At 34.7% G+C, this 25,726-nt stretch overlaps 1 long non-coding RNA gene and 1 pseudogene across 1 annotated transcript; both read right to left on the minus strand.

Moving 5' to 3' along the window:
- Positions 1–1,869: 1,869 nt before the first annotated feature.
- Positions 1,870–10,195, minus strand: LOC119642351. The gene is made up of 9 exons (XR_005248010.1): positions 10,079–10,195; positions 8,957–9,129; positions 8,518–8,890; positions 8,311–8,465; positions 8,140–8,253; positions 7,967–8,074; positions 7,737–7,913; positions 7,514–7,668; positions 1,870–3,833 (listed from the first exon to the last, which is right to left on the minus strand). It is a non-coding gene; the product is annotated as an uncharacterized LOC119642351 (long non-coding RNA).
- Positions 10,196–20,548: 10,353 nt separating this feature from the next.
- Positions 20,549–23,319, minus strand: LOC119642350 (annotated as a pseudogene).
- Positions 23,320–25,726: the final 2,407 nt, after the last annotated feature.

A 25,726-nucleotide genomic window follows, 5' to 3' on the forward strand; every position in this document is an offset into this window, starting at 1 on the left:
GGCAGAATATCGTCATAACGTTCTGCTTACGAAATCATTTCGCTTAGGTAGTCGAGCCTACCGTTGCTGTGCATGCCATCCAGCTTGTGCGGTAGTTTATAATCAGTGTGACGCATTAGATTTTTCTTTCCTAACGCGCAAAGACGTAAGTTCTCATGCACAGACTATGTCAAATTACGAACCTCGGCATCCAAATAAAGTATGTTTACAATGTTGACCGGTTTAATCCACTGGACCGATCTGTGCATTACGTAATTGGGTGTCACCTTTCGTATGCACCAACATTTGTAGGCTGAGTTTACAAGAATAGAAAAATCGATGATTGAAATTTCGCTTTTTCTTTAAATAGGGATAGAGTATAAAAGATAAAGTGCTGATATTTTATTTGCACAATAAAGCATTTTAAGCCAAAGCAACATTTAATTGAATTGCCTTTTTTCCATAAAATCTTAATAAAATATTTTTAACTTTGTTGCCTCTGTTAAAAATAAATATCTAAATCTCTATGAACATGCTTTTTAATGTATACATAGTTGTTTAAAAGGCGGTAAAAGCAGGTTATAGTTTTTCTTGTGTTACTATTAATTTTTCTGCTTCATTTGATTCGCCTTTAGGTGCAGTCTAATCCCGCACGTTTGCAAAAAACAAAAAAAATTTTTGATTGTTTTTAATAAGTAGGTATTGAACAAGTTTTCTTTTACAAACGTTCACGTTTTACTTTGACATTTGCAAATACATATAAAAATGTCTGCCGGCGTTCACAAATTTAAGCTATATGGTAATTTGAAAAGACAGTTCTTCGTTAATCATGGCGCGTTTCATATCCGCAGATATTTTCGTCATATTGATTTGCCTTCTTTCTGAATATAACTAAACCCTTCTCGTCGTTCTTTTTAACGAAGACGGGCTTTCTTACCCTCTCTTTTTTCACATACTTTCTCTTGCTAATGCTATACGCTCTAGCTTCTCAATAGCAAAGAAGAGAATGTGAAAGGAACTAGATAAGGTTTTTACTATCGTGATTGAAGTGGTGATCGTCGTTTGCATGAACGCACGAAGTTGATATAAGAAAAAAAAAAGTAAAACGTTTAGTGCGAGTCGTGGGACAGTCAGTTTTATGTATGTAATAAGGTTTGATATGGTATGATGTGTTTAGATTATCTGTTTAGGCCTTAAGCTGCTCGGCTGCAGTACGCCAAGTCTATCCGTCTTTTATAATGCCAAAGTGTCTCGACATAAGACGGTCACTAATCTTAATGGTTCAGGCAGATTGAATGCCTAGTGCTATTAGCGAGTAAAACGCTTGGTTGAGTTGCTTTATGAGAACTGATTTTCTTTATTTTCTTAGGCACTATTTATACTAAATTTTTACACTAAATTATCCTTATCTTATTCTAAACAGGATTGTAATTGCTTACTAAATTATCCTTATCACACACTACATTATTCTTATATAAACAGAATTATCACTGTTTACATGCGAAGTGAAGTGTGACATTTTATTTTATCAAAAGGCTTATGCTGTAGTGGCATAATTTTGTCACATTTCAAGTGGATGCATACGATAGTACGCGATCACATTACATGTATAACAAAAATAAAACACTTTAAACCATTATGTTAGGAATACTTTAGCTACGTAAATTAACAACGAAAAAACTCCTTCGATTTCGTGCATGACGCTCAAAAGCATTATGTATATAAGACAAGACTAGCCACATTGATATGATATAATGCCCCAGATAAAGGAATTCGATACAAACTAACATTATTAAAAAGAGTAAGAGAGAATGAGAGAGAGAGAGAGAGTAGAAGAACTGAAACCATATTACCACATTACCACGTTAAAAAGAGCAAAACTGCCTTATTGTTCGCTATTTTGTGCCGACCTTAGTGCCGACCTTTGTGCTTACAAATGTAATGTTTTCGGTATGATATGAAAGGTGGAAAAAGAATAAAAGATTAAGAGAACTAGAATGAGCGCTTTTATAGAGGTTTGTGCACTATGTATGTGTAAACTGTGCACTATGAAGATGTAAAATATATGTTGTAGCAGAAATGTGCAGTAGCATGCTTTCTCTCTTTATATTTTACTTGTGTTTTTCATACAAATTCAACTGGCATGCTTTCTCTCTTTATATTTTACGCTGGTGCGTACGTTTGCTTAAGCAATTTAAAGTATCAAGGTAAGCAAGACAATATTTATTTTTGGCTTTTTTGCGTTTGACATTTATTTTGGATTTTTGATATTTTGACGCAAACTTTTCTTTACAAGTAGGTTTGACATATTTTCCTAAATTGGGACAATTTTTTCTGCGTGTGTATTTTGCTAACAAAAAATTAATACTATAATTATTTTTCATCCATCTCCGTTCAACCAAAAAAAAAAAAAATTTTTTTTTCCTAGTTTCTACGGTATACATTTTACCTACTGATTTTATTTATCTAAATTTATCATTTTTTCAATTTCTCTATAACATCTTAACAATATTTTGGTGTAAAGAGAATAATATTTTGCGTGATATATTGTATTAGCATTTCAATTAATGAATTCGTTTGAACAACTGAACATTCAACAGAAACATTTGAATTATGTGGAATAGAAATGCATATGAATATAAATAAATTTGCCTTCTTTGATGTTGCGCTAGTATTCGTATTCGCTAGTACACAAAAATGTTATATATATAAGTCATATGCTATACAGGCCGACTTTGTGCTCTCATTACCTACTCCGCCAATGATGCCATTGGTAAAGTAAATATTAGTTTGAATCCTCTTTGCTTAGAGTTATTTAGTCGGGCTACACATGGCAAAGGTACGGTCCCTTCCGGATGGATTCCAGTTTTTGATACGATGCACGCCATACGTAGTGAAGTAAATATTATTGTTATATTATTGTTGTATGAGCAAAAGCAATAGAACGTTTAATTTCGACTTTTTGGTCGGTTTATCCGTTGAATTTTCGTATGTTGATGTGAATACTTTTTTTTATAATTTTTATGATTTTCTTTAGGTTTTGGAGAATTACTATCATTTTTCTGTATATCTATCTATTTATTTATTCTTCCTAAAATCTACTATATATATTTTTCCTATTTATTAGGTAACTGTATGCATCCCTCAGATATTGCGCTAAACGCATTAGCGGTTATTTTAAATGGTCGTTTCTCCAAAAATATTTCAGACCCACAGCGCGTCTTATTAATAGTCGGTTTTTCCACTCGACAAAAAATAACCGTTTGTTAAACCTAGTCCATTGTCCAAACATAAAAATTGTTTTTACTATTTTATACTACTAGGGAATAGATACTAGAATTTAAAAAAAAAAAGGAAGGAGACATCGTTTCAGTAGATTAGAAAATTAAATAACTTCCGCAACTCCAAAAACGTAGCGTCATTAATAATTCTTTTCATATTTGGAAGGACACGAAGACGAAAAAGAGCATATTATCAATAATTAATATTTGGTGGGGTACACCTTTTGCTTATGTCATATAAACGTTTTGACATATTTTGTTTGTGTAATTTTTCTTGTATAGAAAAGAGGCATTCTACTTCATTCTTCTTGTAGTCTATTTTTCAGATCTTGAAAGAAAAATAGTAAGTATTTTCGCACACGCCGGTCTAACTTATGAATATGAAGTTTTTAATTAACAATCTTGGTTTCTATCGCTGTTTGTAAAAAAAGCGTGCAACCATCTACTGACAAGTTGCTAAGTTCTCACAGTGGAGTGCGATGTCTTGAAACTATATTTGTTATCAGCTTTGGCTTGATTTTCAGGATGGGAGACGCAGCAGAGCAATTAAAGCATCCGGAGGTTTTCTTTTGGCTGGTTGAGAAAAAAAGAAAAAGCACATTAAAATATTGTAAAAAGAACAAAGAAATTTCGAATAAATTAACATTTAAGATTGTAAAAGTACTTATATGAAAAGAAAAATAGGTTAATTATTAATGAAACTGCCCTTGTATGTAATTACAAAAAAAAAAAAAAAAAAATTCGAGTTTTAAATTAAAGCATGCAAATGTGCAGCATGTTAATTATATATGCAGTAGAAGAATTTTTTTTATAATAAACATTTTTGGGAAAAGTAACATTTGTATACACGAGTGAATGAATAAACAAAAATTCGAATGATATTGTAAAAAGCAAGCTTTGAAACATAACTTCTCTCAAGGCTAAATAGCTGAATATACATTTGAAATCGAGTCATGCCTTCTGGCCTATTTTTTAAAAGGTAAATAACTACTATTCATAAAATATTCGTCCGATGAAGAAAAGTCCTTTGCTTGTGATTCGCTGATGAAGGTTGACCAGAAGGCTGGTTCACTGATTTGGAGTGCTGGAAAAAGTAACTACAGTCCGTCCGATGGGTCGGATAATGAAATAGTGATTGATTTGAATATGTATCGGAACGATTCGATGCCGTAAATTTCCGGTGGTCACTCAGGCACTGTAAAGATGCGCAAAGAGAAAGCGGGCTCTACGGTTGCATCCGCTCCTGCTGTAGTGGGCACGCAGCTTCCGCGGCGAAGAGCCCAGTGTTGGTGGAAAACGGGTTGCTGCTGCAGGATCGGTAGACAAGGTAAGTAACAGCGGGCAAGAAGGTCTAATGCCGCGAATACTAAAAGTCGAATTCACGCCATGCTCTAATGATTACAAGCGTGTGCTGATAAAGACTGAAAAGGACGGCTAGAGAAATTTCGTTTCCCAAAATCGCGAGAATTTTTGGACTCAGCTTTGCCATGTTAGAAAGAAACCCTTAGAGATAAGTGGTATTCGCCCTTCAAATGGAGTACGATAGACCAGGCAGTAGTGGTATTCTCTGAAGATAATGATGAGGGGTCTCCGAAAAGTGCGAAGCGATCTTTCGTCTTATCGGGGCATCAATCTCCCCCCAATGCTTGGTAAAGTTCTGGAGGTAGAAATGATAACAAAGCTTGGGATGATTTCTATTCTTCACCTGTCTAATAGGCAGTTCGCATATTGCTAGGGTCTCTATACCGAAGATGCCTGAGTACATGTGCAAACGTGTATCAGGGTTTCTGATGAAATATATGTTTTAGGCATATTTATCGACCGGGCATTATTAAGGGTGCAACAATATACTTGATAGACAGGGAGATGCAAATTACCTGGAAAATGATCTCTAGACAACTTATTTCTCCCACTGACGCGCTTGTGTTATCGATAGAAACGGCATTGTATTCAGGGAAGTGGTTAGAGTTTGCCCACAAGCACCCATCGATGGACCAGCCAGCGCATTTGCAAGGGGCTGGCTTATTCGACGAGGTTTAGGCAAGTCATTGTATTGACTGATTCTTTATCTCTGCAGTCTCTGCTACAGATACTGTCCTATACTGACTTCCACGTCGTTGCTTGATGCACCAGATTCTTTTATTATTTCTTCTTTCATTATTTTTTTTCTTTTGAAAATTTCTATGTTTTGGTGTAGGGAGTACGCTAGATGTAATTTGATTCCTTTTCTATTTGCAACATATGCTAGTTTTCCTCTTATTTCTAGGAAGAATTTTAGAAGTTCACTGGTGTACGTCTTTGATAATATAATGTGGCATGACTTAATCGAGGCGTTGCAGGATGTGCACTAGGTGCTTATATATAATGTTAGTTATTGGCCTATCTGTGTTTAAACGTTTGCAAGATTTGTCGAGTTCTTCTTCAATTCGTTTCCATTGTTGTACGATAGTTGTCCAACCCATATGCAATGTTTTATTTTATAGATTGTCATTTTCTTGATTGCGTTTAAATTTCTGTCTATATTGGCTTTGTATCAAACATTCTTGGTGGTACACAGTTTTAACGAAAAGCAGTGGAAGAGCTTACTCGGAAGCTTGAAAACTGACTGGCCTATGTATAAAATTTTCATAATACTATTAAAAGAAATGCTTTCTTTTCGCAGAGAAAGACCGCAGAATGATAACGCTGTGATTTAATCTCTTCTATAGCGTGGCGCATGGTATATTAAATATGCGCGGATTCATACAACACGTAGAAGGACTTGAGATAGACCCGCTCTTGATTACGCTAATTGCGTAGGCGATTGAAGGTTGCCTGTTCATCTGTCCGTCTTGTATTCTTGTGTTCAATCTACAAGTCGTTATTTTCAGACTACTTTGATAACATGTTTAGATCTAAGGATGAGATCAATTGAAAATGGTTCGGATGGTACCTCTTTTCCACTTATTTAGAACAGTCATTATATAATATATTGTGATTTTCATGACAAAAATCGGTGGGTAATAGTATTTCGGCGTGATTTTTTGAATCCTGTGCTATATAAATGTTCATTGGAAAACTTATTCTATATACGTAAATATTTAGTAGTGCAATGTGGCTTACAAATAATTTCCTCCTAAGTTAATGTTATTAAATTGAACCATGTAGGTTTACTTTTTGAACATCATTGCGTATAAAGATTGTCATGAAATATTAAGACGTTATAGGCCAAATAGATCTAATGCTTGATGCTTTGTGATGAAAATTTGTCCATTCTTTCGACAGTTAACTGAACTAAATTTGACGCACATGGATTTATTTTTTGGTCGTCGCCACAACTATGAACTCTCATCGAACCAAGACATTTTACGGCGACAAAGTCTAAAATGTACTTTTTTTACAACGAAAGACACTAAAAATAATAAAACTTTTTAGAATAAAAACAAGAACATTATAGTCGCACAACACTGACTGTTATATTCCATACACCACTTCTTCTAATACAGTTGTTCACTCCTTTTGGCGATAATAAACCAAGTTGTTTTCATGCAAAGCCACAATTTTTATGAACGCCACAATTTTTGGAAGATTAAACCGTTTATCTATATAAGAGCTTGCTCTTCGTGATACCGCCTATGGTTCCAAAAAATAGACCTTTGTGATCTAAATTCCTTGCGTTAATTGTTTTGCGTAATCGCTCCTATGAATTAATTTTCATCTCACTACTCATGAGATATGTTGTATGGGTTGGGCTAAGAAATAGATCTAATTGGTTCAAATTAGATCTATTTAATTTTTATATTAAATTACTATTATGAACAAATTTTCGTAACAAAAAAAATAATCATTAGGTCTTTTTGGCATGCAAGTGTTTATGTTTCTTGAGAATCCTTAAATACTACGGTATCCAAAAAATTGACATACGTGGTCCAATTCGGTAAGGCTGTTGTTTTTCTCAATTTAATAATATGAGCCGATTTGTACATTAAAATATTGAAAATTAAACTCTTTTGCCATATAAATATTCATTTTTCTTAAAATCGTTTATATGAGAGGGGTTCCAAGAATTGCTCCAGCCGGTCCGAAGTTCTCACACTAATTTAGAATGTCGGTATACTGTTACTCACCCACCTTTGCCGAGACATTTTGCAAATTACAATTTTTTTAAGTTGTCGTCGAAAAAGTGGGTCGATCCATACTATTTTAAATAGCGCTTACCCTTAGGTCAAAGCACTTTAGTGTACCAAATTGCATCAAAATACAAACAAACTTACATCGATTTAGAATTCCCTTCGTTTTCCAAATTCAAGTCTACTTTCAATTCTTCTGGGAGTTGGGGTTGCATACATCTTAATACAACTTAATATACCCTGTATCACAAGTGGTGTAGAGTATAATTAAGTTTGCTCAATTTATATATGATGCTTGCCTTAGGGAAAGAAGAAAAACATATTAAATCACAATTGTTTCTTTATTTTTTTCATTTTTCAAGTGTACAAAAGAATTATCTCATCCGATTCAAATTTTCCACGTCTATTATTTCCTACTGGTTTTTGCTGAAAGCTGTTGAAAATTTTTTATTTTTCCATACAAACTCTTTTTTCAAGTGAAGACGATAGGATGAGATTGCGATCAGTAGGCACTACATGGACAGACCTCAGACCGACAAATATGCTGAAACCAATGCAAATAATTATTCTGCATTTTTCGGCATAAGATTGATTTACCTTAAGTTCTTCTGTGTGTTACATATATTCGCACAAAATTAATACAATCTACACAACAAATGATGTCAGGTATAAAGACATAAAGGGTAGAGAGAGCCGTAAAGTTATCTATGAAATTCCGATATTGATCTAAATTTTAAATTTTGCTTACATGGTGGTGATCAAGAACATACCAGAGTTCAACCTATTCATGTTGTATATCCATATTCACTTTTATAGGTTTGCTTACGAGTTTTGTGAAAAAATTGAAAAAAAGCGTTTGTGGTCGTAAAATTTGTATTGAAGATCTAAAGAAAAAAATATGTCATTTTTAGTAGAAGAAACAGAATTAAACCTGTAAGTACTTTTAATGAAATTGTTTCCAATTTTTAACCAAAAGGGAACGGATTAAATTCAACTGCTCCATTCTGTAAGTAGTATAGGCGGTTTATCAGCATGTAATCCATTTGTCTTGCTATCCATTGGCCATCGAAATGAGCGTACCATAAACCACGCTTAGCTACGAAAAAGAAGAAGAGAAGAATTTTTTTTTCGAGATAACATTAACTTACTGTTTTCGGGAGCATTAGCGCGCATAAAAGGTATACGGAAATAACCATGCTATGCATGAAAGAATTTCTTTTCTTCGTTCATTTCATAAGTCCACATATAGATAGATGTTAGGAGCAAAGCAGCACACAGTTCAGTTAAATTGATTTCAGTGTTTTTAACGTTTTTGGGATGTGTGGTTAAGTTTTATCGCACAGAAGAAGCAATCTATCTTATGTTATCTATTGAAATGTTGTAAAATAAACGGTTTCGTAATACGTGTAACAGTGAAATCCGGCTGGAAAGCAATTTCAATCCTAGGTTTACCGTTCGTTTTTAACTCAAACGACGAACATTCAGCTGTACTAAAACCATAACCGGTACATGGCTGATCATCTATAAATCAATTTTATTCTTATTATTCATATGAGAATGTACCTTGTGTACGACATCGACACCAACCTTACTTGGATTTTGTGTCGCAGAACAAACCGTTCATTTGCAGTTCAAAGACGAGGGGATTTAGTGAGCCGGGCTTGCGATTACTTAAACGAAATTGCGATTGGACTGTCTTGTATGTGCAAAGAATATTTGCAAGTTCAACGTATACTCAGTTCGGAAGAGCAAAGTTTACCCTGAAATAATATCGAGAAAAAGACGATTGCCATATTAGCGAAGAAATTGCTTTCAAATTAATCGTAGTCTTTAATAATATTGAAAAAAAATGGCCGAATTGAATAAGACCTGTTTGTATCCTAATAAAGCATCGATTTTAATATTTTTGCTAGGAATTTACGAAATTTTTCCTATGGATCACGCAATTAAAGAATTCAATGACGTCTGCAAGCAAATTCGCTAACGGTCTCTATTACTTGTAATACGTGCAGAATTAAATTTTATCTCATACGTTTACACTCTTTAATATTACCTAATAAACAACTTATGTATTCCATCGGTCTGCGCAAATATGAAAATATGATTGATATAAGATGAATAAAATAAATATTTGGTGAATAAACCATGTTTGCGTATAAAACAGCGTTTCGAACAAATCTTTTTTATAATAAAACAAATGAAATAATTGTAGCTATGGCAGCCTACCGTGATTAAAAGTTTCACATTAACTTATGCTTAAACGATGCGAATTTGTAAATTAATTTATGAAACCAAAGAAATCAACGATTGGCGATAGGTACAAGATATATTTATGATATACTTTGTTCCCTTTCTTGGTTGCTTTCAAATCGTGTTGTAAACTATTAAGAGGGCTTCCAGCAAACACTGTTTCTAATATAATTTCCAAAAGCACAGTCGTTTGATGCAGTTCCCTTGATTCCTCGGAATCCACAGTAAATTGAATGGCCTCCTTTGGGTGATATCATTCGTCGCTACAGGTGAGTGGGGCTAAACCATTTATTTTATTTGCTTGGCAAAACGCGAGCTGCTGTTTCTGTTTCAGTAATCCCATTAGCTTTTATCACAAACGACATTTTAAATAATTTCACATGAATATGATGGATTTTTCTCTTGATTCTTAGAAAATAAGGTTTTTTGTGCAGTCTTTTCGAGCAGATCAAAACTTACAAATGGAGATCGCGAAAATGAACAATAACAATGAAAATTGCCGTTAAGCAATGCTTTTTGTTTTTGTTCCTTTTCATTAGTGTTGTTAAGCTACAAATGCGTTATAGCATTTTTTGTATTAAGTCTTTACGATCCTTGATCTTAGAAGTGGCAACGCATTTGCAATAGAACAAATTAGCTTTTTTATATTGGAAAACGGCGTTTATAGATTAAGGGCAAGTTCGCAAGAATGAAAAATGATGAAGGATTTGCTGAGATTTCATAAATGACCTTAGGCTTCAAATGAACAAAACACAATTGAGGAAGTGTCTTGTATAAAATAATTATACAATGATGTTCAAAATATAATGAGACTTATCGTGCCCCTAGGGATGGCTGGTGGATTATAATTTATAATTGGGTAGCTTGTTGAGAAAAAGAACTGAAACTTTTGGTTTTTATTTTTAATGTGATCGCTATTATTTTCAATTTCTTGTTGTCCAAGTCAGTAGAATTAATAGATTCAGAATCAATCACTTTCAATGTAGAATTATTTTCACTTTCTTCTTGTCCAAGTCAGTAGAATCAATAGATTCAGAATCAATCACTTTCAGTATACAATTACTTTCAAATACCCGTTATGCTATTAAACTATGAAAATTTATCGTTTTTTTACAAAAGCGTAAGTGTACAGATCGTTTTTAATTGCATATGAGCAATAGTGTAAATGTGTTTGTAGGTTAAAACGATGACCATATATGCTTCGCTCAATTATGTGTATGCAATGTTTCTCTTTCCTCAACAGCAAAGCAAAACAAATATTTGTTTTCATAGACGGCTGCTCAATCATAGCGCCATACGGGAAATTTTCTGCATATTACATAGCGTCGAATGCATATCATTACTGTAAATAACCGGATAACTGATAATTTCGCTCTCGAATATGCGGAATTCCCATACTAATTGAATTCTCCGGCGCGGCTTGCATTTGTTCAATTAAAACGGTAAAGCAGACAAACAAATGATAAAATGTTGATACATTTCGCTCAAAATAGAAAATTTGAATTTCCTAGGAACTTCAGGCAGTAATAACAGTAGAGCTGTTAATTAGCGATAATGTACGTTCTTTCTCTTTCGTACTTCTTAATTGTACGACAAAGAATGCTATTAAAATGCAAAACCATCGTTTCGTAAAAATTATAAAGTACAGTTAGCTGGATATAAAGGTGGTCCAATATATAAGGCAAAACGACTTTCCCATCCTGCACACATTGTTTCAAATCTAGTTCGAGAAGAATGCTTATTATAATGAATACTTACAATACAAAATAATGTGTGAGGGTAAACAATGAACTACGGCTGAGCGATGATACTGCAATATCAAGGTTAAAAAAATTTCAAACCGACAAGGAGTGCGACTACATTAATAAAGAAGGTGAAAATTTTTTCCGAGAACCTGGTATACTTCCGCAAAAAACAATGAGCTATACTCCACAGCGGCATGGTATAGTTGAAAGCGGTAACAAGACACGGTGTATGTCGCAATATTTCAAAGTACCAAAATTTGTATAGGCAAAATGTATTCAGACCACCGCAAGCATAAGACATCGGTGGCCGACAAAGCTGTTAAACGAAAGAAACCAAATCCTTCCAAATTTGAACCAAATGGATATGCATTGAATACAAAAAATGATCCTTTCTAGGACAAAAACATAAAGTCTGTAATTACACGTGGCGTGAAATTTAAAATCCATTCGTCATCGTAACAATTCAAATGGGAACTCAGCTTGCAAACGAAAATGTACAAAGTGAAGAACACAAGTTTGGCACTGCTGAAGGGCTAAAACATAAAAGAATCTCAGTCACTGGTAGGAGGTTTAATATATTTGGCTACAAACTCAAGATCGGATATAGTTCATAGGGTATCCCTGTTAAATCAATTTGGCTCGCATCAACACAAAAAAAACTGTAAAGCGACAAAATATGAAATTCGTTGTCCTTTTGTGTTGTTGACATATGATGTAAACTTTGTTATACTGATGCAAACTGAGGATCAAATGTAAGTGATCATAAATCATATAGTGCTCTTATTTCTGTTTAAACAGTTGGTTTTATAAGTTGGTTTTCAAAAAAAGAGACTTTTGTTGCCATAAATACGATGGAAGCTTAATATATTGCAATGTGTTAAAATGCAAAACAAATTATATTACGAAGTCTACTGGTAAAACCCAACAAGTCGATAGAAAGACCACCTGAAATGCGACGTGACAACCAGAGTGCGCAACCCTTAGCAAGTAGTCAACTTACGTTAAAGAGGAATAAACATATACCTATATCCTAACTGTATATAAGATATATTAGAGAGCCTGCCTTCGCCAAATATTCTGTATACATTTTTACAGCATATTACTATTGCCTATGTTCCGGCAACTGCACTTGGTTTTTGCCTGTCTGCTTTTCCGCTCATCTTTTTCATCGGCCAGCAGCTGCATGAAGCGCCGCGAATATGCACTTGGTTTTCCTCTTTAGGGAATTTATTTTTTGGGAAAATTAATTAGCTGGAATGAAATGGATTGCCGTAATAATATCTAATAAACATGTCCATTTCATCTTCTTGGAAACAGAACAAGGTGCTAACGGTAGATTTAAGCCCAAATAGTTAATTATTTTCTTTCTTTAAAATTATACGTTTCGTATACTAATTTCCTTAGATCCTAAAATTTTTTTACAATACATATTTTAAGCGATTACAAATGCAGGATAATGACTTAACTCTAAAAGTAAAGATTGCATTTCGCAGAAATTAATATTATAATTTCAAGTAGGTCATGAGTAATGTGGGTTACATTTAATTATTATCAAAGGTGGTTTTGCTTAGAGTCTTTTACTTCTTACAAATGTTTATATTTACATTAATTTACTGCCGTAGGTTAGCGTCGACTATATACTGCTTTTATGAGTACACTACGCGCTTACGTTTACGTCAACGATTTTCAAATAAACAATTTTCTTGTGCGAAATTTATATAAAACAAATATGTGCTTAATTGTATTATGTACGTGCAGTCTTGTAATTAATTGTTATATTTTTTGATTCGGCATCAGTGTATTTCTTTAATATTAGCACTATTATCTAATTTTGCGTTTGCATTGCTTATATCTATAATATATAATATATATATATCTATAATATATATCTATAATATATAAATATGGGGTCTGAAACTTACTTCAATTTGTATAGTGTTCTTTAGAGCTCAATACTCTTTTTTTCTTTACCTAATTGTAAGTAATAAAAAAAATTAAGTTTTTGTTTTATTTCTTTAAAGTGGTGGGTTTATTTTAGAATTGGATTCTTTTATACTTTCGTGTGACATATGTGGTAGTTTTCTGAATAATATTCGAACGGTGTGTACTTTTGTATGTGTGTTTGGTGTTGTGTTACATGCGAAAGTTTAATTAGATATCCTTACATCCTATTCATTGTTTTCTATAAATGCTAACAAATAATTATTTAAGTCTCCGTGATTTCTTCTTATGTTTTGAAAGTTTTATGGCGGTGGAGAATTTTTGTTGTTTATTTATGGTTGTACTGATTTCTCTCCTTATGTTATTTAAAAATTCGACGCCCCTATCTAATTTCAATATTATAATGTGCCCATATTTTAGCGTTATGTGTTGCATCAGGAACTTGGAAATAGTTTTGGCGGTTCTCTTTTCTATTGGTTTAGCTATAACATATTTTCTGAGTTCACATTGGGCTGTTATCATATACCGGGTATTGTTTCGATAGTCTTAATGGGCCTACATTATTTACGCAGATTGTTTAGAAATTTTTTGATAGTGTTTCGATGTGTCTTACTCGTCCCTTCATATGTTTAATTTGTTTGCTCATTTGATTTGCAGTTTTTTATGTAATCTTTTATCATGTTGGACTTGTTTTTCCAAGTCTAAATTCCATTTAGTTTTCCATTTGTTTTTCTGAGTCTTATACGTCCTCCATAATACCTGTTGTGATACTCTTCAATAAATTTTCGTTTATTTTCTTCGTTATACAATCTTGTTTCTCATTGTATAAAAGTATATTTATGTGATTATTATTCACTTCACTTATTTTTTTATTACCTCCTTGGGTATGTATTGATTGATATATTTCATAATTCAAATTAAGTAAGTTAGCTTTAAAATTTTGCTTTTTTAGTTTTGATTACAAATTTTGCAAAAACGCTTTGTCAAGGTCTGGCTATTCATTATACATTGTAGGCGCCTACAGTTAAATTTTTCATCATGCTCAATTATTAATTTTTTATTACGGCTTTCTGTTTTGAACTCTAATTTTCCTGAATGTTTTATATCACTTATAGATAGATATTCGTTCCCATATATTTACATTACTAAGCTTTGTTTTTGCGGTCATGCCTTGTTAGTGCTATTTTTATTTTCTCTTTGTCTTCTTCGAGGAAAGTTGGTGTCATTCCGAATGTGCTTTCAAATCGTTCTGAGCCATTTGCTTGAAAAGCTTTCTTTGGTTCTTCGTACGTTCCAAATCCGAACGCGTCAGAGATGTGGAAAGCTCTATAATTGAATAATCGATTGGACCTTTGAAAGAAGTGTAAGCACCAGCACTTATTGGAAACGACAGAAATACACACAGCTTTTATTAACAAATGATAATTGTTTTAATTTTATTACAACGTTAACGTACGTATACACTTAACATATTGTAAGGAAGCGTTTTTGCTTCCTTACGAAATACGAGTCCGTCCGCTCAAAAGTCCACCCGCACCCCGCAGTCAGCAAGTCCGATCTGCCCACGCACGTCGTTCTGTGAACAATACACGAGCAACCCCCTCCAACTTCAAATGCAGAGTCATAAATTATACTTACAAACGTAAGATCATAAAAACACACACCTATTCTTGTAAAATTAAAATGATCTCAAACTCAAGCTAAATATGCTTATACGTATATAAAGAGGAAATGTATAGACACATATTGCACAGGCCTACGCTAGTTAATCCATAGGGACACACACTCCAGCACCAAACGAAGGGGAAAGGGAATGAAGGAAACTTGCATGAAATGGCTCGTAGGCATAGAACATGCAAAATCATACAACACAAACGAACTTAGACTCAAAACCATAGGCAATATCTACACAACCGCCAAAGCACAGAATAGGTATGAATAAGAGCTGTCCGACACAAACCAAAGCCGTAGAACTTATGAGTCATATAACTCAAACCTTAGTCAAACACAGATATAAAACCATATCAAATAAGTGCAACATATACAAGAAGAAATCTGTATGCCTTAAAATTGTATAGAAACGCGTACATATTACGCATTACGGTATAAATCCCGTTAGGTTGCTCAAGCGTAGAAAAACCCTTGCTTCGCAATGCATAAGCATACTCGCTCTTGCAAACGCGCATACCCAAAGCATAGCATTTTATAGTACTGTTAGGTCATAGTAACATACAGAAATCTGTATGCCTTAAAAACTGTATAAGCGAATGATAGAAACGCTTACATATTACGCATTACTGCGTAAACCCCGTTAGGGTATACAATCAGGTAGAAACCCTTATGCTCTACAATGAATAGACGATCGGACAAAACAAATAAACGTTAGAGGCACACATAGCAATGCACGCCAATACCCTTACGCGCAAAGAGCACAAACACACACACAATATTACACAAAATATCCAAAGACACGATCACACATGTAGAAACACACATAGTAATAAGCTACACACAGAGCACATGCAAACACACTGCACAAGCACTCACATACCTAACGGTGATTGGATCACGCGATTTGGTACCTGAGTGCTTAGTGAGTAGACATTTGAACAAACTTAGTAATAAGCTAGATGTAAGTTGGTTTTAAGTTGTGCATAATAATAAGTAGAATCATACAAGTCGTAAATGAGGTTGCGACCGCAGCCAACCTAAGCTAAGCATACACATAAGCATAGGACCTCAAAACTCATGTAAACCCATAGAACATGTTGGCAATAGGATAAACGAGTGAGACTCAGGCTATAAAAGAACAGCGCATCGCACAGACTCTTTCATTTTGGTGTCATAGCCGTCTAGGTAAGTACCCTCAGACAGATTAACAAGTGACCTGTACGAAGAAGTTTTTTTTTGACTTTACGGATAGGGGATGCGCTGGTTAGTATTAATTGCCATCCCTGAAGGACTTTCAGGATAATTGACTCAACGGATAGGGGATGCGCTGGTTAGTATTAATCGCCATCCCTGAAGGACTGAGAGACGTTTTTTTTACTATTTTATTTCTGGACTCACATACCAACCAGGGACAACAGTCGGGCCAAGGCAGCTATGACACTGGCAACGTATCCGGTTCTTTTCTTCCAGCGCCCCGCGATATTAAAAGCGAACAGAAAGTGAAAGTCTAACGTCGTAAGAAAAGAAAATAAAACGGTAAGCGCGCAACAAAGTCGGGTCACCTCGCTGGTTCCTTTTCCTTGCCATAGCCCAGTTCTACACAAATTGCGGTACTTCCATCCAGTAAAGAGGAAACAATAAATATAGGAAACTAAACAACATTCCCCCCGAAGGTCCCGATTATTTTTCTAAATTTTCTTGCAACGAATCCTGGATTGACTGAGTCATACCCCGCCTAAGGAAACTCGTTACAATATAAATATACATAAATACAAAAGAGTTTTGTTTTTCATTAAGATTAACAAAATAAGCAAAAATTCATTATGGAAATAGTGTAAAGGTACGGGAAAATTTCTAAAAGATTCATAATTTTTTTTGATAACAAAAAGGCGAACGAACATCTCTTTGTAATTTTTAATAGTGTAACACTATTTAGTCAAAGAATATCTTTCCAATACATTAAAACAATTAGACTGCAGAATAAAAGTAATTTGACACATGTGGGGAATTACAGGAAACTGAAATTATTTGTTGTTGAAGATTTCATATTGTTTATAATCAAAACGATACCATATAATATATATATTTTACAGAAGTTATTAATTTCAGTGTAGATGCCAATATCCCTTTTAACACAAGCAACAGTACCTAATCAGTAAGAACATCACATTTGAATAATGGAGCAGAAAAATCCTCGCTCAATCTTTGTAAAAAGTTCGAGGACATTTTTTTCCAAAGAAGGCGATATCTTCACCTTCACAGCAAATTAAACACCAAATCAAACCTACGGACAACATTCCTATTTATACCAAACTGTACCGATTTCCACATGTCCATAAAGAAGAGGGGTAAAAACAGATAGATAATATGTTGGAACAAGGAATTATAAAACAGGACCTTTTCACAGTGGAGCGCTCCCATTTGTATAGTCCCAAAAAAGGATGACTTAAGCAACATAAAGGAATGGAGATTAGTAATAAATCAACGCAACTTAAACGAGAAAACAATTTGCAATAAATACCCAATTTCAAATATAACCAAGTTACAGAGTTAAGAGAATCAAATCGAAAAATTCAAATGAATAAATGTGAGTTCCTCTACAAAGAATACACATTTTTAGGTCAAATTATCTCCACTGGTGGTTTCAGACCAAACCCGGCAAAAATTCACGCTATTAAGAAACTACCTATCCCAAAGACTCAAAAAGAAACAAAAGCATTTTTCGTATTAGGAGGACGGTTGTATTGGAGTAAATTACTTTCAAATAATTCAGATCATTATCAATATATGAGATGTTGAAGTAGGGACCATGCCGCCAAAATTATCACTCTAACGCCAAATGACACGTGGCAAATTGAAGTCCTCCAAAGCTATGACTATATCAGCAGGTTTAGACTTTTCGGTCATGTCACAAACGGGGGCAGCATGTTTTTTATAAACAGATATATCCTCATTTGGGGAAATCTGGGCGCAAGTTACACATAACTGGTTACTGCTAATTTTCGCCCAAATGACAATAAATTCAATGTAAGAAGGAGCAGGAAATTCAAATGAACAGGGTGGGGTTGCAACAGATATGGCAATTAAAACGTCACCACCAGTGCTGTTGAATGGAACCTTTCTGAAAACCTAGAAAAAATTGTGAGAAAGTGCGACGAATATTAGTCAGGCTTTAACCACTTTTATATTGTTATGAATTTCACTTTTCTAAGATACAATCCGTATCACTTCTTTTTTCTTCTTCTTCTTTTCTTTGTTCTTTTATTTACAATTATGGTCCTTAACAGTAGGCTCATTTATTTACAATTATGTTCCTTAAATGTAGGATTATTGACAGTTTGTTTTGGCCGTACTCTCAACTTCTATGTTCTCGCCCGACTAATCCTCCTTTCCACAAATATTCTAATTATATACATTTTTACAAGCATGCTACTAAACCCAAATTCATAGTTTATCTATTTAATCCCTGTCTGCTTTTCCCGCTAATCGTTTTCATCTGCATACAGCTCCATGAGATGCCTGCGAATGTGCACTTGGTTTTTATTTGTCTGCTTTTCCGCTAATCGTTTTCATCGGCCTGTAGGTGCATGACGCGCCTGTGAATATGCATTTGGTTTTTCATTCTGTAGGGAATTTCTTATTAGGGAAAATTACTTAGCTGGAATTAACTGGATTTGGAATTTTCGTAACGCTACCCTCCACTTACTCTTGTTCGTCCCAAACAACAGTTGGTCCAGGTATACCACTTTGAATCTGGTCCTACCTCAAAGATGTTTTCGTATTCGGTAGACAACGTCATTTATCCTTGTGATGATTTTGTATAGACCTTCCCAGTCACATCGCAGTTTTGGTGACATGCCTTTTTTACGTAAAGGATTGTACAATAACACTAAATCCTTTTCCTTAAATCCAAGGGCGTTAGTCCTCAGGTCATACTTTGCTTTCATCCTGTCACTTACGATCTTCTCTACATGCTTCTGCCTGCCACAGTCATCTGGCATCCTCGGTTTAGCTCCTTTAAAGTGGCGTTCATGCTATACGCCCGCTTCACTCTTGATGGGCAACCTCAAGTGCGCATCCTTTCTTCGAAATTTACAATGCAATGTGTTCATCTTTGTCGCAATTGTAGCACTTACGCGCGGTTGCTTTTGGTCTCTTGTTCTTATTATGCCTCTTCGTACATTCTTCACTAATATGCCGTGTTGGTGATGTGGAGTGTGTTCTTTTGTGCTTTGAAGGGCATTCCCGTGCAAAATGACCAGTTTTCTGGCAGACATAACACTTGCGTGTTTATGAAGCCGGCATTTGCTTATCTTCGGGCAGGACTTCTCGAACCGCCACGCAAACCACATCCGAGATATCGTTCTCGCTGGTAGTTCATACTTAACGTCACACTAGCTGCTTCTTGTGTAAGCGCGAAGCCAAGCGTTTCCCTAACCATCGTTTTTGGTGAAGTCCATACAGCTCTTTTAAGGTCCGCGTCGCGCAGTCCTTTAAGAAAGGTATCGATTTTTAATCTTTCCAGCACGTCGTCCGACAAACGGATATACACGAGATTGGCCAGACGTTCGATTTCGGTAACGTAATCTTGGATCCTTTCGTTCAGCTTCTGGAGCGCGAAGACAATCCTAGGTTGATTATGTTTGCTACTATATTTCCTTTCCAGTGCATCCATAATTGCAGCGAATTCCGTTCTTTTACTTTACGGGATTATCTGTATAATTTCCGCTGCTGCTCCTCTCAAGGAAGTTATTAAGGCGGCTACTTTATCGTCATCATCCCACATATTTTTTGTTACAACAACCCCAAATTGTAGCCTGAAAGCATCCAAGTTAGTGGCTTGTAGCTTAGGCACTTCTTTTTTTAAGGCTTTTATTTCACTTTTCACGGCGTCTGCATCTTCTTCCTGGGCATTTATTTTCGCATCCAACTAGTTTATCGCATTATCAACTTTTTCTTTCAGCACATTACCTTTGCCTTCGAATTGTTGGTATATTTCGTCCATATGTGTTCGCAGGATGCGTTGATTTTCCTGAGTTTTCTTGTCAATTTTTGATTCTATCTGTTGCGTTTGTAGTTGCATTTGTTGTAAAAACTGCATAACGTTTGATATACTTGCACCATCTTCTTCTTTTTCTGCGCGGTGTTTTTTCTCTGCTGTAGCTGCATTTTCTGTTCCTCCCAAGTTGTCGGCTTGGTCCCTTCCCTCGATATTATATTCGAAATCAAGTGTGGACGGGTCTTGTCCGTCTTTTTCTGGCTGTTCGACCAGTATTTGTTTTAATTCAGCTTTGCTACCGATTGTATGAAGGTTTCTTTTTCCCAGCTCCTGTTTGAGCTGATCCACTTTGAGTTCTTCTAATTTCTACTAACTCATAGCTTCATTTCTAATCCCTGTCTGCTTTTCCGCTAATCGTTTTCATCGGGCGGCAGCTGCATAACGCGCCGCGAATGTGCATTTGGTTTTTCCCTCTTTAGGGAATTTATTATTTGGGAAAATTACTTAGCTAGAATGAACTGGATTTGAAATTTCCGCATTTATATTTATATATATATGTATATAAAACATGTAAATAAAACATATATGTATATATATTTACCAAAAAAATATTTCCTACAGAAGCCTTTCATTGAGAGAAGTTCCTTAAGAAAGCCATTAAAAGAAAAGTTACACAACCTAAACTAATTATCCGGTAAAAGTTCAGAGAATAAATTGCTTTTTTTTTAACCTAAAATGAAGTCGTTGCAAGAATTGATTTTAACCCATAAATTCTGTTCTGATGTTGGCGATAATTATTCTAATTATTACAAATTACATGAATTGCTATTTGTACTATTAATTCCCATTTTTAATAATCAAATCGATTAAAGCGCCATAGAGTTCTAGAGGCATACATATTCTTTGAAATTTCGCTGACTTTTACTTATTGTAAATAGCCTTCAATTTAGCAGTCTGCGCATTGCGAGCAATGGCAGCGACTTTTCTGGCTATCGGCTTTATATGTTCAAGGCGATAACGCGAATACCATTGCAGAGAAGGTGTCCAGTAACTATCATCGAGTCCCGCAGACAACTTATCATTGCCTTTTAAGAGATTTAAGGATAAACACAGAGACGAGGGAGCGATCTGCAAAAACAAATATTGGCAAAGTTTTAATAGAAAAAAATATGAAGAGAAAAATGGAGAAAAAAAAAGTCAATAAAACTCACTTTAGATGGTTTATATTGATTCAATCATCGCCAATTCAATAAGTACTTAGAGATGGCATGTTGAATGTCCTCCGCTTCGGCGGCTTTTGAAAAGCGTCTTAAGAAAAATATGGGCAAAGGCCGCGATAGATTGCAGTCTAAGGTTTTAATCTTTTAAAGCTCCATCTTTCGTATCTGAGAGTCAGTGTAAGACTCATCGGCATTTTAAACGAAATTTGTTATTGGTGGAGAAAATAATTCCTCATATTAAGTCGCTTTAAACAACCAGTTACAGCAACTAATTGCAATTGTTTCGTATCTGTAACCGATTGTAAGTAGCGATCTATTATTGTGACGGCCATTTGGACAGTTTTAGGAATTAAACGAAATTGTAAAGGGACCTCATTGATCCAATCTATTAATACGGCGTGCATATTGATATTAACTTCAACTTGACCTTCCAAAGGATTTTTAACAATTGGTTGTTCGAATTCCAGTTCTAACAGATGATCGTATATATCATCGACGTATTCACATAATAAGAGCAAATTTTCACCGTCACCCTCATCAATATCGTTTACGACGTCTAGTAATCCAAACGGGAGTCATTTCAAAGTTTAAACAGCGAATCGAAAAAAGTTAAATAGTCAAATGTATCCGAAATTGTGTTGAGTAAATTATTTTAACTATTTATATGTAAGCACGATTTATTTATAGGCATCAAAATTAAAATACTAAATGAAATATTTATTAATATTTTGAATGGTCGGATGTGTGGTTCCTGACGCGGCCAAGCGGTGCTTTGTTAAAGCAAAGGATAATACCCTGAAAATAATGTGGAGAACACCCAAGATTGCGACAAGAGTTTAACGTAAGTACCTGCCTTGATGGCTTAACCCCACGGTGAACCACGCCGCACGGGTTATTTAAGCGTAACCCACGCAGAGTCTGACCACTCTTGCCTTCGGATTAACCATACAATCCCGGTTAGCCAAAAACCGGACTAACTTTAATCGAGATATTTAAGCTTCGGGCATTGCACTGACATGGGCGGGCGACCATGCACTCAATAACTACTACCTCTACGTATTTTTACGTAACCAGTTACTAGTTGGTTTTTAGATAGAATTTCCTTGGTAATAATTAGCTTCTTGAGTAAAGAGCTCATCTTCAAGTGAACCCCTACACCATCTCTCAGAAAACTCGTCGCCGAGTTATAAATAGTCCAAAGTCTTAAACCCTTCTTCGCCGGCCAAAGCCGTTGTCCGGTGATCACCACAAGGGGGTGAGGGTTTCGGCATATCTATGCTCTCCCTAAAGCATAGTTTATCACCCCACCCAAGCATACAATCGAAAAGGTATAGTTGAAATTTTCAAAGCCTAAAATCACACGTAGAAACCTCGCGCTCTTGAACATGCAAAAAATTTTGGTAGGCGAACAATTAGTATCCGAACCGTTGTATCCATACAAACCTTCTATGATGCCCTCCATACTATGACGCAGATAGCTGCAGTTCATGATGAAACGCATAATGAAAGGTAAGTGCCGAACGTGGAGAGCAAAATGAATGGGTCAGCCGTTACGGGGCCCATAAACATTAGATTCTATAGAAATTAAAGATTTCAATAAATTACGAACGACCAGTAAGTGTAAGCAATTATGAATCATTTTACCACTAAATTTGGGCGCGAAGACAATAATAAGCCCAATCTTTCGGATATTAGCCCCATTACAATGGCCACTAGATACACCATCATGAAGCGATATAACTCTAAAGGTTGATTTCACATTAAGTACACTACGGTTATATACATTAGAGCCATTATTAACATTCTCGGCAGTTTGGAAGTTACCAAAGCTACAAACTATGAACCTAAACGATCCCATTGATAGAAATATTCGCTTTTTAATAATCGGATTTCAGAAGGAACTGAAATAAACCAAAAGAAAAACAGAAAAAGGTTATTTCTTAATAGATTTAAGAAAACGCATTTCATAAATACGTACATTCTAAGAGTATGGGAATCATTGGCATACACAGATAAGCTCTAATGATAGTAAATTGAATAAAGCTTTGGTAGAGTCGTTTCCAACACCTGTGTACATGGCTCCAACCAACAGAGTCATAACAAATTTCACCAAAAATTTCATTTTAAAATAAAACTGCAAAAGACAAAAATTATTTAAGAAATAATACTTGTTGCCTAATGTAATTAATGGAAATTATTTTACATTAACCCTCCACATTTTAGTCAACATACGCGTCAACAATAATCTGTACTGTTGCCACCTAGTGGTCGTAGCAGCTTTTTATCGATTTCCATTTTGAATTTTTCAATTTCATCAAATGACGAAACTCCTGACGTTTCTCCTATTTATTGAGTCTTGTTGAATTTAGATTATCTGATTCATTTTTAGGCAGCCAACGATAAATTTTACAATTTTCTACGGCTTTAACCATAGAACTGTGATAGTCTCCATATTCATGGCAAGCAGTGTCAATAACTTTAAATGAAATAAACAAAATTTGAAGTCTTACGTTTTTTTTTGCCTAAGTGGCCGAATAGGCGAGTAGTTCAACTAGCAACTCATTGATCGTGCGTTCAAATCTCAAGTTTTCAACAAAACCTTTAAACTTAGTCGCCTTAACTCTTTGGTTTTAGAACTTATTCTCTGGCTAAATTAATAATAATAAATCTTACTTTTAATATTTACTTTTAAGAAAATATTATTTAGAACAAGTACTTCAAATATTGCCTAGATTGAAAACTATTGATTTCTTTGTTATAACGAGGCACTTTCCAAAACACCTACGGACTAAAAAAAACCGTATAAAAACTCAAAACTGAATTTCGAAAAAACTGAAAGTTACTCAATAAATTTTTAATAGAAGTTTCAGCAGTTCGTTCTGAGATGAAGCAGGCGAAGATTAAGAAGGTTGGGTGAATAACCTATTGGTTGTTTATTGCTGACAAGCTTGAAATTAGCAAAGAACTAGACAGCATTTATATATAGTTCTATATAGTATGGCAGCTATTTTCACCATCAGACATATAAATATCTTTCACTTTTGATATTCATACTTTTGGTAATATTTATTAACTCATAGCTTTCGCAAGTACATGTAGATATTGGTATAAAGCTTTTCATAACCTATACCACTTATTTTACAGTTTAAGTTTCCTTGTGAGGTTGTGATACGCTGGGATAGAGCCAATCCTTTGTTATACCCATCGATTCAGAATCACTTTCCAAATTGTTCTAAGCTTGTCTGTCCGTCTGCCCCATTGTCGGTCTGGTGTCTGACATTTGTCAATGAATTCTTATGACCAATATATAAATAATGTTTTATGGACCCACAAAATCCAACTTTTAATATGTTATGATAAAAATTTGTCTTTAGTAAATCGTCCATAGGGAATTTGAATAACGTCTGTTCAGACGAAATCGTGAATGGCAATACCATTTTTGTTTTTTTTTCCTTTTTTTTGCTTTTCTTGCTTTATTACACATATGCCTTTTCAATAATATATATTATTATTATTGTCTTTTGCTTTGTCATGTAAAGAAGTCTTTTCTTGTGCTCCTCCTTTATCATCTTTTATCTTAAAGCTTTAGACAGTGCTTTTGATGCTTTCAACAAAGTACAAACAAAAATTGAAGAAAATGATTTTGATGAAATCTCTCAACCAAATAGATCAAAATATGACTGTATAGCAACAATGTTAAAAGTGTGTATATCAAGACTCAACAACTCAGATTCGAACCAAACAATTCATGTTTCCCATGCGATATTATCTGATGAAAAATACAATACTGTAAAACTGCCAAAAATCGAATTATGCGAATTTTCTGGTGATGTTACCACATGCATAGCTTGGTTCGATGAATTTACATCATTGGTGCACAACAATGAAAGGCTTAATACCTTTGCTAAATTGCATCATTTGGTATCTAAATTCAGTCCGGCCGCAAGGGCTCCCATAGCTGACATAAAAATCATTGCTGAAAATTATGAAATAATATTACAAAGGTTGAAAGACCGCTTTGAAAACAAGAAAATTATTGAGAAGCAGCATATCAAACAAATTTTTGAACATCCTAAGATAATTCATGCGAATGCAGCTGATTTACGAGAATTAATCGATACTATGAATAATCACCTTATAGGTTTGAAAAATATTAATCGTCCAGTTGAATCATGACACGATCCTATGGTATACATCATAACATCTAAGCTTGATCCCAAAACATTGAATGAGTGGAATGAAAAGGCGCCAATTGATCGTTTACTAACACTCTCTGAATTATTAAATTTTTTAAAAGAACGTTGTCAAATTCTTGAGAGTAATTTAAGTTCTGATTCTTTACCCGGTGGTGCTCCCACTCGCCGTGCTATAGAGCCAAATAGGGTTCAAAGTCTTTTGTTACCATTAAAAATTGCTGCAGCTTTTGCCAAAAACCGGGTCATGTTATATATCGCTGTTCTGATTTTTGAAGCTTATCTGCTGCTGACAGATTGAATAAAGTACATGCACTTAAACTTTTATTTTATTCGCC

This window comes from Glossina fuscipes, unplaced genomic scaffold, assembly GCF_014805625.2.
Source record: "Glossina fuscipes isolate IAEA_lab_2018 unplaced genomic scaffold, Yale_Gfus_2 222, whole genome shotgun sequence".
Lineage (NCBI taxonomy): Eukaryota > Metazoa > Arthropoda > Insecta > Diptera > Glossinidae > Glossina > Glossina fuscipes.